The sequence below is a fragment of the Diabrotica undecimpunctata genome, chromosome 3 (assembly GCF_040954645.1).
Source record: "Diabrotica undecimpunctata isolate CICGRU chromosome 3, icDiaUnde3, whole genome shotgun sequence".
NCBI lineage: Eukaryota > Metazoa > Arthropoda > Insecta > Coleoptera > Chrysomelidae > Diabrotica > Diabrotica undecimpunctata.
The window spans coordinates 76,111,022-76,126,236 of NC_092805.1; the positions used below are offsets into that span (position 1 = coordinate 76,111,022).

The window sequence follows — 15,215 nt, forward strand, 5'->3', positions numbered from 1 at the left end:
TCTCTCACCTATTGTATTTAAATTATTGTATTGCTCTCTGGTACGCTCAGGTCTTGAATACTGCTCTGTTGTTTGGTCCCCATTTCATCAAGTATACATTGATGGATTGGAGAGCGTACAGAGGAAGTTGATCTTTAGCTTTTAAAGCACATATTAATATAAAAAATACTGATAATTATTTCATAGATTATTCTATAATAATGTCTCAATTTAACATTACTACATTGAAGAACCGCAGGTTGAGAGCTGATATGTTATTTTTGTTTAAAATTATAAACAACTTTGTTAATTGTCCTTCGTTATTAGCCAATGTACACTTAAACACAATACATAGAACTCGACACACTGCACTCTTTTATATTCCTTTTCATAGGACTGATTATGCTCGTCATTTTCCCTTGTCGAGAATGCTGAGCTCTTGCAATGACCTCCTATTGGATCCTTTCTGTACAAACATTAACGCTTTCAAAAGGCAACTTGAGAATGTAATTATCAATCTAGATATGTGATATTTTTTTATATATATATATTTTTTAACTTTTGTGATTTAATATACTGTTTTTATGTACAAATTTTAACTGTTTACTTGTTTCTTTGTTATTGTTTGATGTTTCTTATTGTTCTATATTGTTCTAAAATTCTATATTGTTTGATTGTGTACATGATCTTTACTTTTTACAATTTGTTGTATTTTATTGTAAATGGTTCTACCGTTGAAATAAATAAATAAATAAATAAATAAATTACCGACAATCAATATTTATTTATTTGTACCATATATATAATAAATAGGTTAGGTTAAATTATAACAACTAATATATATCTTTTAAATATATACTACCCAAAATTTTATGGGTTTAGTATACACTTCCACTATTTAGAATAATTCTTCTTTTTTCAAAGAAAGAAGTCTGCAATAGTAGTATACTTGAGCTATTAATACTGAGAAGTAGGAATAGTTCACATGCCATAACTTAGTTAACAAAATATCCGTAAGGGTCGCTTACGTCGAGGTTTGGTATTAATTAGGGCCCTGATTCTATTTCATTTCGATGTCGAAATTTAAAAGCGACTACGCCATGACAGTCGCAATCGCTAGCGATTCTCATTCATTTCGATTGTAGTTAAAACTGGGGATATTTACTTTATCATTTTGACACTGCTGAAAATTTGGGTTGGCCCTGTTGTTTATTGGCTGCACTACGCTTGTTGAATGTTTGTTGTTTGTTTTGTTTACGTTACGTGAACGTCTTTTTTTTCTTGTTTGAGTTGTTAAATCATAAATATTGGCCATTCTCAATTATATTTTAAATTGAAAGAAAAGATGGCAAGAAAAAAAAGGCGATGTGGGAGATCCTTAAGTTATAACCACTAAGATTTGACTTAGTGGTTATATTCTAATATATTTTTAAATTTACTGCAGCTTAGTAATACTAACCCTAAACATTTTGGGTATCCTAGAGGCATAAACACCTTCTTCCAAATATGGTTCTAATACCCTTATTAAATAATTTGCAGCTTGTTTATTAAGCCGGAATTGCTGCCTAAATTGAGCATCACTTAGTGAAAAAGAATTTTGAGTATCCCGTAACATTCTTCTTATCCTCCGTTATGAGCGTCGGATATTTATCCTCTCTAATTCCTCCAAAACTAGCAAATGTCTGTAAAACACAGCCATATTAATACTTTTTGCCTCAGTTTTCCTTGCAAGGATCAAAACACCGCCTACCTAAACTGAACCTAAGTTCACTTCTCCCAGTCCAGTCAGTCATGTCAGATTAATTTCGACTCGAAATGAAATTTCAACCACTTTCTTGAAGTTGAAATTAATTTCGATAAGTCGAAAATTAGTGACGTCGTTTGGTTAGTTCAGCTGAAATCCACAAGGTTCGCAAAGTCGCATTTCGACGTCGCCATATTAATTTCGACAAGTGTTGAGTCGAAATCTCAATTAGAATCAGGGCCCTGGTATTAATTAAATCATCATCATCATCATAAGTGGCTCGACAATCCGTTGTGGATCTTGGCCTGCTCACAAAGAAGTCGCCACTCCTGTCGATTCCTGGCAACTTCCCTCCATCTTCTAACCCCTAGAATCTGTAGGTCTTCTTCCACATCATCAATCCATCTCATTCGTGGTCGTCCTCTGCTTCTTGTGCCCTCTGGTTGTGAAAATGTTAATCTCTTCGTGTATTCGTGATCTGACATCCTAGCAATGTGTCCAGCCCATCTAAGTCTCTGCACTTTAACAAACTTCACAATATCTGGATCGGTGTATAACTGATACAGTTCAAAGTTGTATCTTCGACGCCATAGCCCATTTTCATTTACGGCCCCAAAAATCTTTCTAAGAATTTTTCTCTCAAAAATACCAAGAAGTCTTTTATCATTTTGAGATAAGATCCACGTTTCAGCCCCATATATCAAAACTGGTCTTATTAAGGTCCTGTATATATTAAGCTTTAGTGCACGTTTTATATTTTTATTTTTTAAATGTCTCCGGAGGCCGTGAACAGTTCTGTTTGCTATTGCTATGCGTCTTTTTATTTCGTCGCTTGTCGTGTTTGTTGCGTTTACTAGCGATCCAAGATATGTAAATTCTTTGACTTGCTCAAAGGTATGGTTGTTAATTTGAATTATTTCTTGGATATTTCGAGGGTTTTTAGAAACCAACATATATTTGGTTTTTTCCTCGTTTACCACAAGTCCTAATTCACTTGCTGCGTCCGCAAGCCTTGTAAAACACTGCACCATGTCTCTCATACTTCTGCCCACTATAACTATATCCTCAGCGAATGCGAGAATTTGCGTCGATCTATTAAAAATAGTTCCATTCATTCTAATATTTAATTGTCTGATTGCCTTTTCCAAGGCAATATTAAAGAGCAGACACGCCAACGCGTCCCCCTGTCTTAGACCATTATTAATGTCAAAGAACGTAGAGTTTTCTCCTTCAATTCTAACGCATGAGCTTACGTTTTGCATTGTTAGGTGGGTCAACTTAACTAACTTAGGTGGGATCCCAAAGTCTATCATTGCATTATATAATGTAGTTCTTTTCACACTGTCGTAGGCTGCTTTGAAGTCAACGAAGAGATGGTGTGTTTCTATGTTATATTCTAGTGACTTTTCTAGAATCTGCCTATGTGCTTGAATTTGATGTGTAGTTGACTTTCCAGCAGTAAATCCGCATTGATATTGACCAACAATATCCTTTGTAAAATGTTTAAGTCTTTCAGATAATACATTGCCGAAGATCTTATACGCAGATGCTAACAGAGTAATGCCTCTATAGTTCTTACACTCCAGTTGATCCCCCTTTTTATGCAATGGACATATTATTCCCTTCAGCCACTCTTCTGGTACCCGTTCATTCTGCCATATAAGTACTATTAGTTTATGGATTGCTGCAAAAAGTTGATCACCACCTTTTTTATACATTTCCGAACAGATGTCATCGATTCCTGGGGCTTTATTGTCTTTGAGTTTTAGGATCGCATCTGACACTTCTCTTCTTGTTGGGTCTTCACTGTGTAGTTGACGTTGTATATTTTGTTCATTTTCTATATTGTACTCTCCTTCAATATCGTTTACATTTAGATGTTCGCTGAAATGTTGTGCCCATCTGTTAAGAACTGAGTTTTTATCATGTAGAATTTCACCGTTAGTGTCTTTACAAATTTTTAATCGTGGTTTAAATTCTCGACGGCTAATATTTAAGGATTTGTAGTATTTCCTCGTTTCATTTTTATCGAATAAACTTTGTATCTCACTGAGAGTGTTCTGTTCGTATTCCCTCTTCTTACGTCGATGGATACGTTTTTCCTCTCTTCTAAGACGTCTATACTCTTCTTTTTTTCTCCGTGTACAACCTGCGTCAATGGTTTTTTGATATGCTGCGTTCTTTCTATTTGTGGCCATTTCGCACTCATGATCAAACCAATGATTTCTTTTTTCTGATTTGGTTTTGCCCAATATTTCAACGGATTTCTGTAACACAATATCTCGTATATTTGCCCATAGTTGGTTAATTTCTTCTTCTAAGTTTTTTGTCCTTATTTGGTCTTCTATTTGCTGTCTGTATACATTTGCAATATCGGGATCTTTTAGTTTATTAATGTCGATTTTTTCTCTCCTTCTTCCCATCTCCTTTTTTAAATTGGATATTCTCTCCTTAAATCGTGTTTTAACTAGATAATGATCACTATCTATGTTTGCTCCTCTAAAAGACCTAACATCTAATAAGTTAGAGCAGTGTCTTGCATCGATGATTATATGATCTATTTGGTTAATCGTTTCATTATCAGGAGATTTCCAAGTTCCCTTATGTATATCTTTATGGGGAAATCTTGTCCCAGCTATAACCATGTTCTTAGACATCGCAAAGTTTATGATTCTGAGACCGTTATCATTAGATTCTACGTGTAGGCTCTCTTTTCCGATGGTGGGCGAAAATATATTCTCTCTTCCGACTTTGGCATTAAAGTCTCCTGCTATTATTTTGATGTCATTTTTTGGGCACTGATCGTTAATTAAATCATAACCTCATATTATTCCTCATATGTCATACATACATTTCAATACATTTTTGCTGATTTTCAGCTAGAGTGTTTAAAATTTGTGAAATTATTAGTTATTCAATCTTTAGTTTGAACATTTTTGGATTATGGATATTTCAACGTTGAAAAAAAAGTTATCACTTGGGGCCAAAACAACGGGTACTAGAAAACAACTTGAAAGACGGTAAGTAAACGTATACATTTTGTTTCTGCTTTATAAGACTATACTATTTTGCTTTTTTTGTATATAGTTTATGGTTGTGGCAAGATAAAACTTGGGTGCTTCTCCATTAAATCTAAAGAAGACCGAAGTTCATAAAACGGCTATCTATTGGCTAATAATTGTAAAGCTTTCCCTAATAGTATGTATCTCATTTGCACCATTTTCCATTCAAACTTAACTACTACATACCAAACACAAATCATCAAATAACATGTATAGCTATCAGTTAAAGGGGTTGTTAAATTTTAACAGAAATTTGTGCAAATGGGCATTAATGTATGTAGCCTGGTCAAAGTTGACAATGCAGCCATGTAATATGTTTAGTAGTAAATAATCTCATTTGTTAATGTATAGAATTTTAAATGCCTTCATCTGATAAAGATTTTAATCTAAATTTGCCTCAAGTATGATTTCACTCATGGGACAAAATCTGTGAAACGAACTATAATATATAGTATATCTTTGTAATAGGACCCTTTGTAATAAAATATTTATTTTGTAGAACCCACAACCTCTGCTACTGAGATGATTGTGGATGAAGAGGAACCAATGTTATGCCAGACACCTGTTTCTGGTGTTGTTTTCACACCTTGTCATACACCAAAAAGTAGAAAAGGTTAGTGATTTTTAGGCTTTTTCGTTTTTTATTTCAATTTACCCATATTTTTAGTCATGTCTCAAGACCTAGTCAAGTCTCAAGACTGACCTTGAATAAAATTTGTGTGTAAACTAAACACAAATTTTATTCAAGGTTGGTCTTGTGATTTGATGAGTTCTTGAGACTCAACTATAAATACGGGCATTAGTCTATCCTATTCTTTAAATCTCCTATTATTTTTTTATATCTGTTTTCCTCTTTTTTATCCTGAATTCCCCTTCCTTATTGCAATTTAAAAACTTGTATTAATTTATGGTTGTTATTGTTTTAGATTTACATTCAAGAATAAGTCTGTTAAGATGCATTGGCAGCAAAAACTAGACCTAACACCTAGATCTAAAAAACTATATAAAATAGCCCAGCGTACAAGAATAATTGCTAAACGCTTAAATAAAGAATTGGTAATGATAAAGAAACAAATAAATATGGCAAAAAACCTAGCAAATTTTCCCGGTTTTCAGAATGTAAATTCAACATCATATAATTTCATTCTAAGTAATTGACATTACAAAAACTTTCACCAAAAGGAAGGAGCTTTACATTAGACGATAAAATTTTTGCCTTATCGGTTTTGAAACAAAGTCCAAAAGCATATAGAGTACTGTGAAAAGTATTTGCATTACCATCTAGACGGACTCTTGTCCAGTTATTAAGAAGAATACCCTTTAACACTGGAATAAATCAAACATTTTTTGATTTATTGAAGGGGATTGTAGATAAGATGCAGGATATTGATAAATAATATACAATAATATTTGATGAAATGGCCAAAAGCCCAAGAAATTAATTTGAAAGTGGTGGCAACTGTGTGTGATCAAGGAGGACCGAATTGTGCTGCTATTAAAGAGCTATATAGACAGACAGAAAAAAATATGTTGCAGACAAAAAAGATAACAAATCATTTGGATTCGAAATAAATGTACAAGAGGTGGTACCTATTTTTGATTCTTCACATATGTTGAAATGTATAAGGAACAACTTTTTTAAGTACAATGTTTCTTTCTCATGGAGATATGGTCAGCAAATAGCCAGTTGGGATCATATCACAAAATTATATACAATGGAGGATCATGATAATGATTACAAAATGTGCAATAAACTCACTGAAGCGCATGTAAAAAATTTAAAAAAAAATGAAAGTTTCATTCGCAGCACAAATATTCAGTGGAAGAGTTGCTGCAGCAATGAAGATGTTAGCAACACACAGTAAGTATATACTACTATACCCTGGCCGCTGAAAACATGGAATCCAAGGTCGCATGATCACTTAATGCAGGCATCGACAGGCGCTCGAAACTAGACCTTATCGGAAACTGTTTACACCGTCATTATTTGTGTTATGATACTATAACTTAAATGTTTTATGTATCATGATTTGTGTTTCAGTTTCGCCGGCTGGTGAATTTTGTGAAAATGTTTAAAATTAATGTACATCAATAACCTCTAAAAAACGGTATAAATATATTATAGCAACATTGTTAGTTCGTTTTTGTTGAGCGGTGTAAACGTGGGAAAAGTGATAACATATTCATTCATTCATTTTGGCTTTACAACCCTGTGTGGGTCCTAGCCTCCCCAAGAATTTTTCTCCAGTCGTCCCTATCCATCGCCTTCCTCCGCCAAGCACGTATTTCCATATTTCTCATGTCTTCATCGATGTTATCTAGGAATCTTGTTCTGGGTCTTCCTCTTCTTCTTTGACCAATAGGTCTATCAAGGAGCGTTTTTCTAGCTGGGTCGGTTTGCTCCATCCGCATTACATGGCCTACCCACCTCAGACGTCCTATCTTTATGTGTTTTACGATATCTGGTTCCTGGTATATCCTATAGAGTTCGAAGTTGTATCGTCTTCTCCAGACACCATTTTCATTTACCGCTCCATAGATGCGCCTTAGTATTTTTCTTTCGAAACATCCTAACATGTTTTCATTGCTTTTTGTTAAAGTCCAGGTTTCTGAACCATAAAGTGATAACATAGGAAGAGGAATATTTAAGAGTACATGCCATTCACATGATCATTCCATCTTTTCAGCGGCTCAACTATAGTAAAAGCAAGTCACTTAACGAAAAAATTAGGTATTAAAAGATAATTTACAATAAGTTATATCCTCCAATATTATATTTCCAGTAACATATGGTCTGAATTATTTTTAAAAGATTTGAATAGCTCCCTGTGTAAGCGTCAATTTTAAAATTTTTCAGGAAGCAAACAATAATCGTATTTAACAATTGTTTTTGAAAATATCAATTTTCTTTTTTTTTTGTTTTGCAGATTTTATGCATTTTCAATATTGTATTAAAAAGAAAATATTTTTAGAACTCTATAGGTTAGTGCATTAGAATTATTTTTTTATCATAAGACCACTGGTTAATAAATGGTGTTTGCAACATTCTTTTTATAAACATTAATAAAACATTCATTCTGTAAAAATGTGTTAATTTTGTACTTGTCTATTTTAGGTTCTGATATGCCAAAGGAAGCTCTTCACACTGCAGAGTTTATTTTATTTATGGACAAAGTTTTTGACAGTGTGATTGGAGCAAAAGTGTTACCGGAAGAGGGAAAACGACTAAGAGTAGCCGTTACTAATAGATCGGAACATGAACATTTTTGGACAGAAGCAATAAAAGTATTTGAAACATTCAAATTTATAAATAGTAATCGTCAGCCTCCTGAACTGGATTCACACTATCAAAGCTTTAAAATATTTGTGGAACAAATTGAATAAAGATGGATTTAAATTTTTAGCAATAAGAAATTTAAATCAAGATCATCTAGAGAACTTCTTTGGATCCATTAGGTCTCATGGTATTAGGAATATCAATCCATCTTGCTATTCTTTTAAATCATTGATAATAAATAATTATGAAGCATCACATTCGCCATCTGCAAATTGTGAAAATGATGGTTCAACTTCATTGTCAAATTTAAAAGCATTTTTAACAAAAACTCGTGAACCAGTTAGTGATGCTAAAAATATAATAATTCTAAATCAAATAAACACTTTTCCAAATTTAAATGACATTGACAAAGGTAAATTAACATATATATCTGGATATGTAGCAAAAGAATTATTAAAAAAAATCAAAAGATGTAAAATATGCAGGGCAGACCTAGTTGGAAAAAAAGATCTGAGTATAGCAGAATCTAGATTTATTGATGCAAGAACATATTGCTGCAATGCATTATTATATCCAAACTCTTCATATAATCAGTTAGTCATTAAATCAATACAGATTTTAATGGTAATTAATAATAATAAATATTAAAAGGAAAGACACCAAAAAGAACATATGCAGACAGTATAAAACAATTGGCGCAAAAAAAAATATTTAAAGTTGATTTCATGTAATCGAATGAACTATCTTATATTAAAGTCGTCCCAGGAACGCAACTTACCAATATTGTCAATATCATTTTAAAAGTCTTCTACTCTAAAATGTATAATATTGGTCTGAATTGTCAATATGATTGAGCCAGATACACTTCTCCAAGAAATTAACGCACCACTTCAATAAATCAATTTCATTTGTAAACAGGCAAAGAATAAAAAATTAAAATTCTCCAGATTTATTTTACATTTTATTAGTAATTATAACAATTTGTCTAATCATCAGAAAATGTTGAAGTACAGGAGAAAAAAAAAATAAAACGGAAAATTCTAAATAAATAATGATAAGAAAAGTAAACTAAAATATGAAAAAAGTCTTAATAACGAGTGTATCCACCTCTACTACGTATAACAGCCTCACATCGTTGGCCTATATTTAAAATTAATTGCCGTATTTCATTTTGGTCTAGTTCTCTCCAAATCTGGATCAGCCTCTCTCCCACTTCCTGTAAGTTGTTTGGTTGGATCGGTGTCACTCTTAATCGCCTACCAAGGATATCCCAGAGATTTTCAATCGGATTTAAATCCGGACTAAGTGCTGGCCATTTCATAGTGTTAATTTCTACCTCTTCTAGATAATTTCTGACGATCTTTGCAGCGTGAGGTCTGGCATTATCTTGAATTAGTAAGAAATTTTCACCGATATAAGGAGCGAATGGTACTACATGTGGCTCCAGGATCTCCAATATGTACCTTTCAGCTGTAACAGTTCCATTTTGTATGACCACTAGGTCCGTACGTGCGGTCAAAGAAATACCACCCCACACCATAACGGATCCTCCACCAAAAAATGTGGTGTGTGAGAAGTTACACTGAGCATATCGTTCGTTGGGTCGTCGCAACACACGAACACGTCTGTCGTTATTGTACAAACAAAATCGGGATTCATCAGTAAATAGCACTCGTTCCCAGTCAGCATCTAACCAATTAACGTGTTCTCTGGCAAAATGTAGTCTCCTCCTTTGATGCTCTGCAGTTAATAGAGGACTTCGGGAGGCAATCCTAGGTGTTAAGTTGTATTCCCTAAGTCGCTGGTGAACACTTTCAGTACTAATTTGTATAGCATGCACGTCTCAAAGCTGAATTTGTAGACTTCGGTGTGTTACAAATCGTTGCTGAAGAGCAGAAATTCTTAAAAATCGATCTTGAATAGGGGTAGTTACCCGGTTTCGTCCTTGCCTCCTTGCCCTAGTCTGCGAGTATGATCCCCTGTTTCGAGGAATCTTTCTAACACCCGTGAGACGGATGTGTGGGACACACTAAACCGACGACCAATTCTTCGGTAACTCCAACTTTCTTCTAACAGTATCACTGCTTGGACACGTTCATCTCGGGTTAAATTACGTGATTGACGCTCCATAATAAACATAATTAACAATAATCAATAATTAAACAGTAGCCGAATAAAATTCATGAGTTTTTGGAAATTAGTATATTTATAGAATTAGTACATTTTTTGCTCCTTTTTGTTTTGTTGCAAAAAAAACTATAGCGATCAAACACAGTCAATAAATATAGAGTGTACGAATAGCATATACAAGGGCTTGCAAAATATAACATTACAATGGAAATTTTTATTAACGCTAATAAAATATTTTAATATTTTAAAGTGGTGCGTTACTTTCTTGGAGAACTGTAAAATTAAATTATTAGAAAAATTTTTTCACTAAGTAACAAAAACAAAATTTGTATTTTGAGAACGATTTCCGAAGTGGAAATTGAAACGTTAATAAACTTCTTTTTAACTTTATTGTGGCTTATTTCCCAACAAAATATTAATTAGTATTTCAAGTCACACAAGATTAATTTTTCTATTATAAAATAACAGTGGTTTATTTGTGAGCCTAGATATATGAACTCCCTTACTCCTTCGAAAGTATATTTTCCAACCATTAGATCTTCAGGTTTTTCTACTTGATTATTATTTTTGACCTTCATATACTCTTCATGTATATCATATATCTATTAGTGTTAACATGTAGTCCCTTTCTTTCTGCTGCTGCTTCCAATGCTGTGAACGATTGAACCAGGTCCACCCTTCTTCTTGTTATGATATCAAGGTCGTCTGCATATGCTAGTATTTGTATACTCCCATTAATAATGGTCACTCTTGTTGTTATTCCGGATTCTCTAATAGCTTTCACTAAGAACAATCTTGAATACATGGCATGATAGGCTATCTCTCTGTCAACCTATTTGTGTCTGGAAAGTTCTTGATATTCCGTTCTGCACTATAACCTTACACTCAACTGTTGAGAGGGTTGCTTTCAGCAACCTCACTAAGTGTATTGGGATATTAAATTCTACCATGGCTTTGTATAGTGCGTTTCAGTCTACATTTTCATAGGCACATCTAAAATATACATACAAATGATAAGTATCAATTCCATAATCATATGTTTTTTCTAAAGCTTGTCTTAAAAGGAATATTTGATGGATATTTTCCTGAAACCCACACTGATATTTTCCTATTATGCTTTCACAATATCGCGACAGTCGATTGTAAAGAATGTAGGTCACATTTAGCAGGGTAATGCATCTCTACTTATCACAAACTGTTTAGTTCATTTTCTTGTGTATAGGTACAATTATACCTACGTTCCAGTATTCAGGTAGTTTCACCTGCCTCCATATCAGTTTTACTAGTCTACGTATACTATAGGTCAGATTTTTTGTGCCATGTTTTAAAAGTTAAGATGGTATGCCAACTAATCCAGGAGCTTTGTTTTCTTTCAGTTTTTGTATTGCTTTGATGACTTTTTCCTCTGTTAGGATATTATCTTTCTCTCTTTCATCTTCCATTTCTTCTAGCTGTATTTCTGCTTCTTGCAACCTCATCTCACTAATTTGCTTTAAAAATTGTAAATAAATGGGATGTTAAATAAATTAAAATCATGAGCTATGTAAATTCATGATATGTTATTCAGTTATAGAATTTTATTATTAAATGATCAAAGTATATTATATCAATGTAATAAATATATTTTATATCTATTTTATCAGAAACAGCAAATAAATACACATATATTTAGAAAAAAAAATTGTATAATTTTTTTATATGTCCTTTTCCTTATAACCACATTTGACAGAAGAAATAATAAAAACTTATATATTTTGCAACTTAAGAATATTATTAATATACTCACATTTCCAGTTTGTCTTGTTGCAAATAATTTATGAGTATTACTTACAAGCTTAATAAGTTATGATATTTTATTTTAATAATATTATATAGTCAGTGATTTGGCAATATCTCTATTTGCTTTTTCATGAGTTTTGTAGGAGAGACGCAAAACTTTTTTTAGGGTCACCTCCGGTTTTTATATGTAAGTTTGGACTTGTTTTATAGTAAATTCTATGACTTTACTACAAAACAAGTCAAAAAAATATCATATGAAAACAGGAGGTGACTCTAAATAAAGTTTTTCGTCTCCCTACAAAACTTATGAAAAAGCAGATAGGTATTATCACATCACTCACGATATATGAGATTATTCCATTGGAAAATAATAAAATATTTTGAATTTCCCACTAAATTTTAATTAGTACCGAAATGACCCACCAGAAGCGCTAAAGGGATAAAGTTAATACTTGACCATTTGAATTTCCCGCCAAATGGTGATTAGTATTGGGCGCGTTCAGCAGACGGAGCAGCTACCGCTCCGCTACTTCCGAATCCATCGGTTAGCGCTGGACCAAATGTCATAAGTCAAAACCTGCTGGATTCCGCTACCGCTACCTTATCTGTCAATGTCAAATAATTTGTCATTTTAAAAATTAAATATTTTTGTTCTTTGTTTACGTTTGTCAGTAGATTGCCAATTTAGCTTGACTTTTAAATATTATTTAACTTTACGTCACATTCATATAATAGGAATATAGAAAGGAATGACATAATTAGAGTATTAGTGGAAGAACTTGCGGACGAGGAAAATATTATCCAGCTAATTGGAAATGTTGTGGATCAGTTGACACAAAATGAAGAATTAGAGCTAAATAATGTTGAGAGAGCTCAAGTGCCTCCTAATCAAAATTTTTATGAGGAAACCATTCACCAATAATATATGGGAGATCTTTTTGTAAAGCATTTTCGCATGAGTAGGGAATGTGATGAAGTAGGTTTTAGTAAAGATTATTAGTTCTTTGAAAACTACATATAAATATTTTAGGTAATTACTCAGCAACTAGGAAATTTAGGAGTTATACCCATTTCAATTCAATACCCTACAATTCCTTTAGATAAAAAGTGGAACATCTATTAATGTGGTGAAAAGGCAAATAGAATGATGATACTTGTATATATTTTGGTTCATTAATATTTATGTTATATTTACAAACTTTTCTTATTTGGCTTATAAACACACTTTCCTCTGTAAAATAATTAATTTTAATAAAACAAAAGCTACTAAAAATATATCATTTTATTTACAACATTTTACAAGTTTTATTTACAGTGCTATAAATGTAGTTAATACAATAAACTGATTTGGAAGAAGAATATATGAATAGTATGATTACAAAAAAAAAATAACATATACAGTCACAAAATAAGATAACAAATCAATTCAGAAAAAGTCACAAGGTATAATGGTATTAAGTTATCTAATGCATGCAGATAATGTAACACTAAACACAATACAAAAGCTGAAGTCGAAAGTATTACAAAGTTGGATCAGAATTATCACTTTTGAAGGGGAAAACTGATAGATTAAAAATTTGGAGCTTCTTTGAAGAGTTAGCTAATAGAAGAGTTCTGGGAGTAAAGCTGTTATAAGAGTAATTGAATCTATGAAAAGAATATAAAAAGTTTGCACATACCTAGTTGCAATATTGGAGAATAATAAACAAATATTTTGGAGAGAAGTTTGAAGCAGGTGCACAGGCTGTTGATAATTTTAAATAGAACTATTAAGTCTCTTTGATTTCTATATACCTCAAGAGAAGTTCAGTATACATTCTAATGCAACATATTCACAGTATACATGCATCTATACAATGGCATGACAGAAAATTGGACAGTCTTAAGTTTCAGTTTAGATGCAATGTAATAGGGGGACAAAACTGTAGACCAGTAAATGAAAAGGGATCTAACCATGGAGAAGGAGATCAAATAGCAGAGATGTAAGAAAAATCTTTGATGGTTCTCTTCACAAATCCAAGTAGCTTCATAGATTTCTGTATTGTTGTGGAAATGTGTGATTTATAGTTAGAGTCAAGGTTCACACCTAGATCCTTGGTTTCAAAAGTAGAATATATGGTTAAATTGTGTTTACTATATTCGAATATTATTGGGGGATGAGGAAGGTGCAAATGAAAACTATGACATTTTGACGCATCCAAATACCATTTTGTGTGCTCCACTTAGAGGCGATCAATATCCTTTTGCAGACTTCGGCCTGGCATTTGTTTATTTTAAAGCATTTTAAATCGTTAGTAAATATATAGTAAATTTTCACTTACTTGGAAACAACATATTAGATAGTTGACAATTAGATTAAACATTACACACAATTACCATCTAAATAAGGAAAGCTATATAGTGCCTGAAAGAAAGACTTTGATATGTAAGTAATAAAACCATCAACGAATTGAAACAATAATTACATCTATAGGCATGATAACAACAGAACTAAAAAACCAGAAACAGAGAGGAATAACACCAGCTTTCAGAACAAACAATTACTTAAGCAAATATAATAAGCACCAGAGCCAACATAAAAAACATTTATACAGTGGGGTATAACAAACTTAATCAAAAACCCAACATACAATATTACATCTGTTAAACCGGTAGAACCTTAAACAAATGTATACCAGAACACAAAAGAGCTTTCAACAACAAAAAACAGAGTCTACATGCACACTTCACCTTTTATATCATAATAATTCGTTTAGTGAACAATTTCAAATCCTTATATTAAGAAATTTATGAACCCTCACACTGCACCATAGTGAAAAAAAAGGACCCTTCTGGCTGTATATCTTTTTAACTCTATATACACACAAAATTAAAATCTAAGTATATATCTACACATTTCTTTAAAAAAAACCTTAATTTGTGTTAGTTAGAGGTGAGAATCACTATATGATTCACGCAGCCTTGTTGACTGATATCATATATTACAGCAGTGTGCATCACATGCCGATTCACACAAAAACAAGTCCATATGATTCATGCGACCGTGTTTATCAATGTAATATCGTTTATTACAATTATATGTCCATTTCCACGATATAGGCCATTTTACAGAAAAATACAATTTTGCTCTAAATGAATATTATTTATTTCCAACTGTTAGCCCGTAGGTGTTTGTTGATTTCACTGTGTACTCTGTGCAATTCTTTATACTGTGAAAATGAGTTAAAAAAAAAACAAGAGAAAC

The 15,215-nt window shown here is 32.5% G+C and overlaps 2 long non-coding RNA genes across 2 annotated transcripts; both read left to right on the forward strand.

Moving 5' to 3' along the window:
• The first annotated feature begins 4,610 nt into the window (after positions 1-4,610).
• LOC140435653 (uncharacterized) lies at positions 4,611-8,122 on the forward strand. Its single transcript, XR_011950218.1, has 4 exons — positions 4,611-4,743; positions 5,285-5,398; positions 5,712-6,646; positions 7,901-8,122. It is a non-coding gene; the product is annotated as an uncharacterized lncRNA (long non-coding RNA).
• Positions 8,123-12,490: 4,368 nt separating this feature from the next.
• LOC140436919 (uncharacterized) lies at positions 12,491-13,498 on the forward strand. The gene is made up of 2 exons (XR_011950327.1): positions 12,491-12,947; positions 13,002-13,498. It is a non-coding gene; the product is annotated as an uncharacterized lncRNA (long non-coding RNA).
• The last annotated feature ends 1,717 nt before the right edge of the window (positions 13,499-15,215 follow it).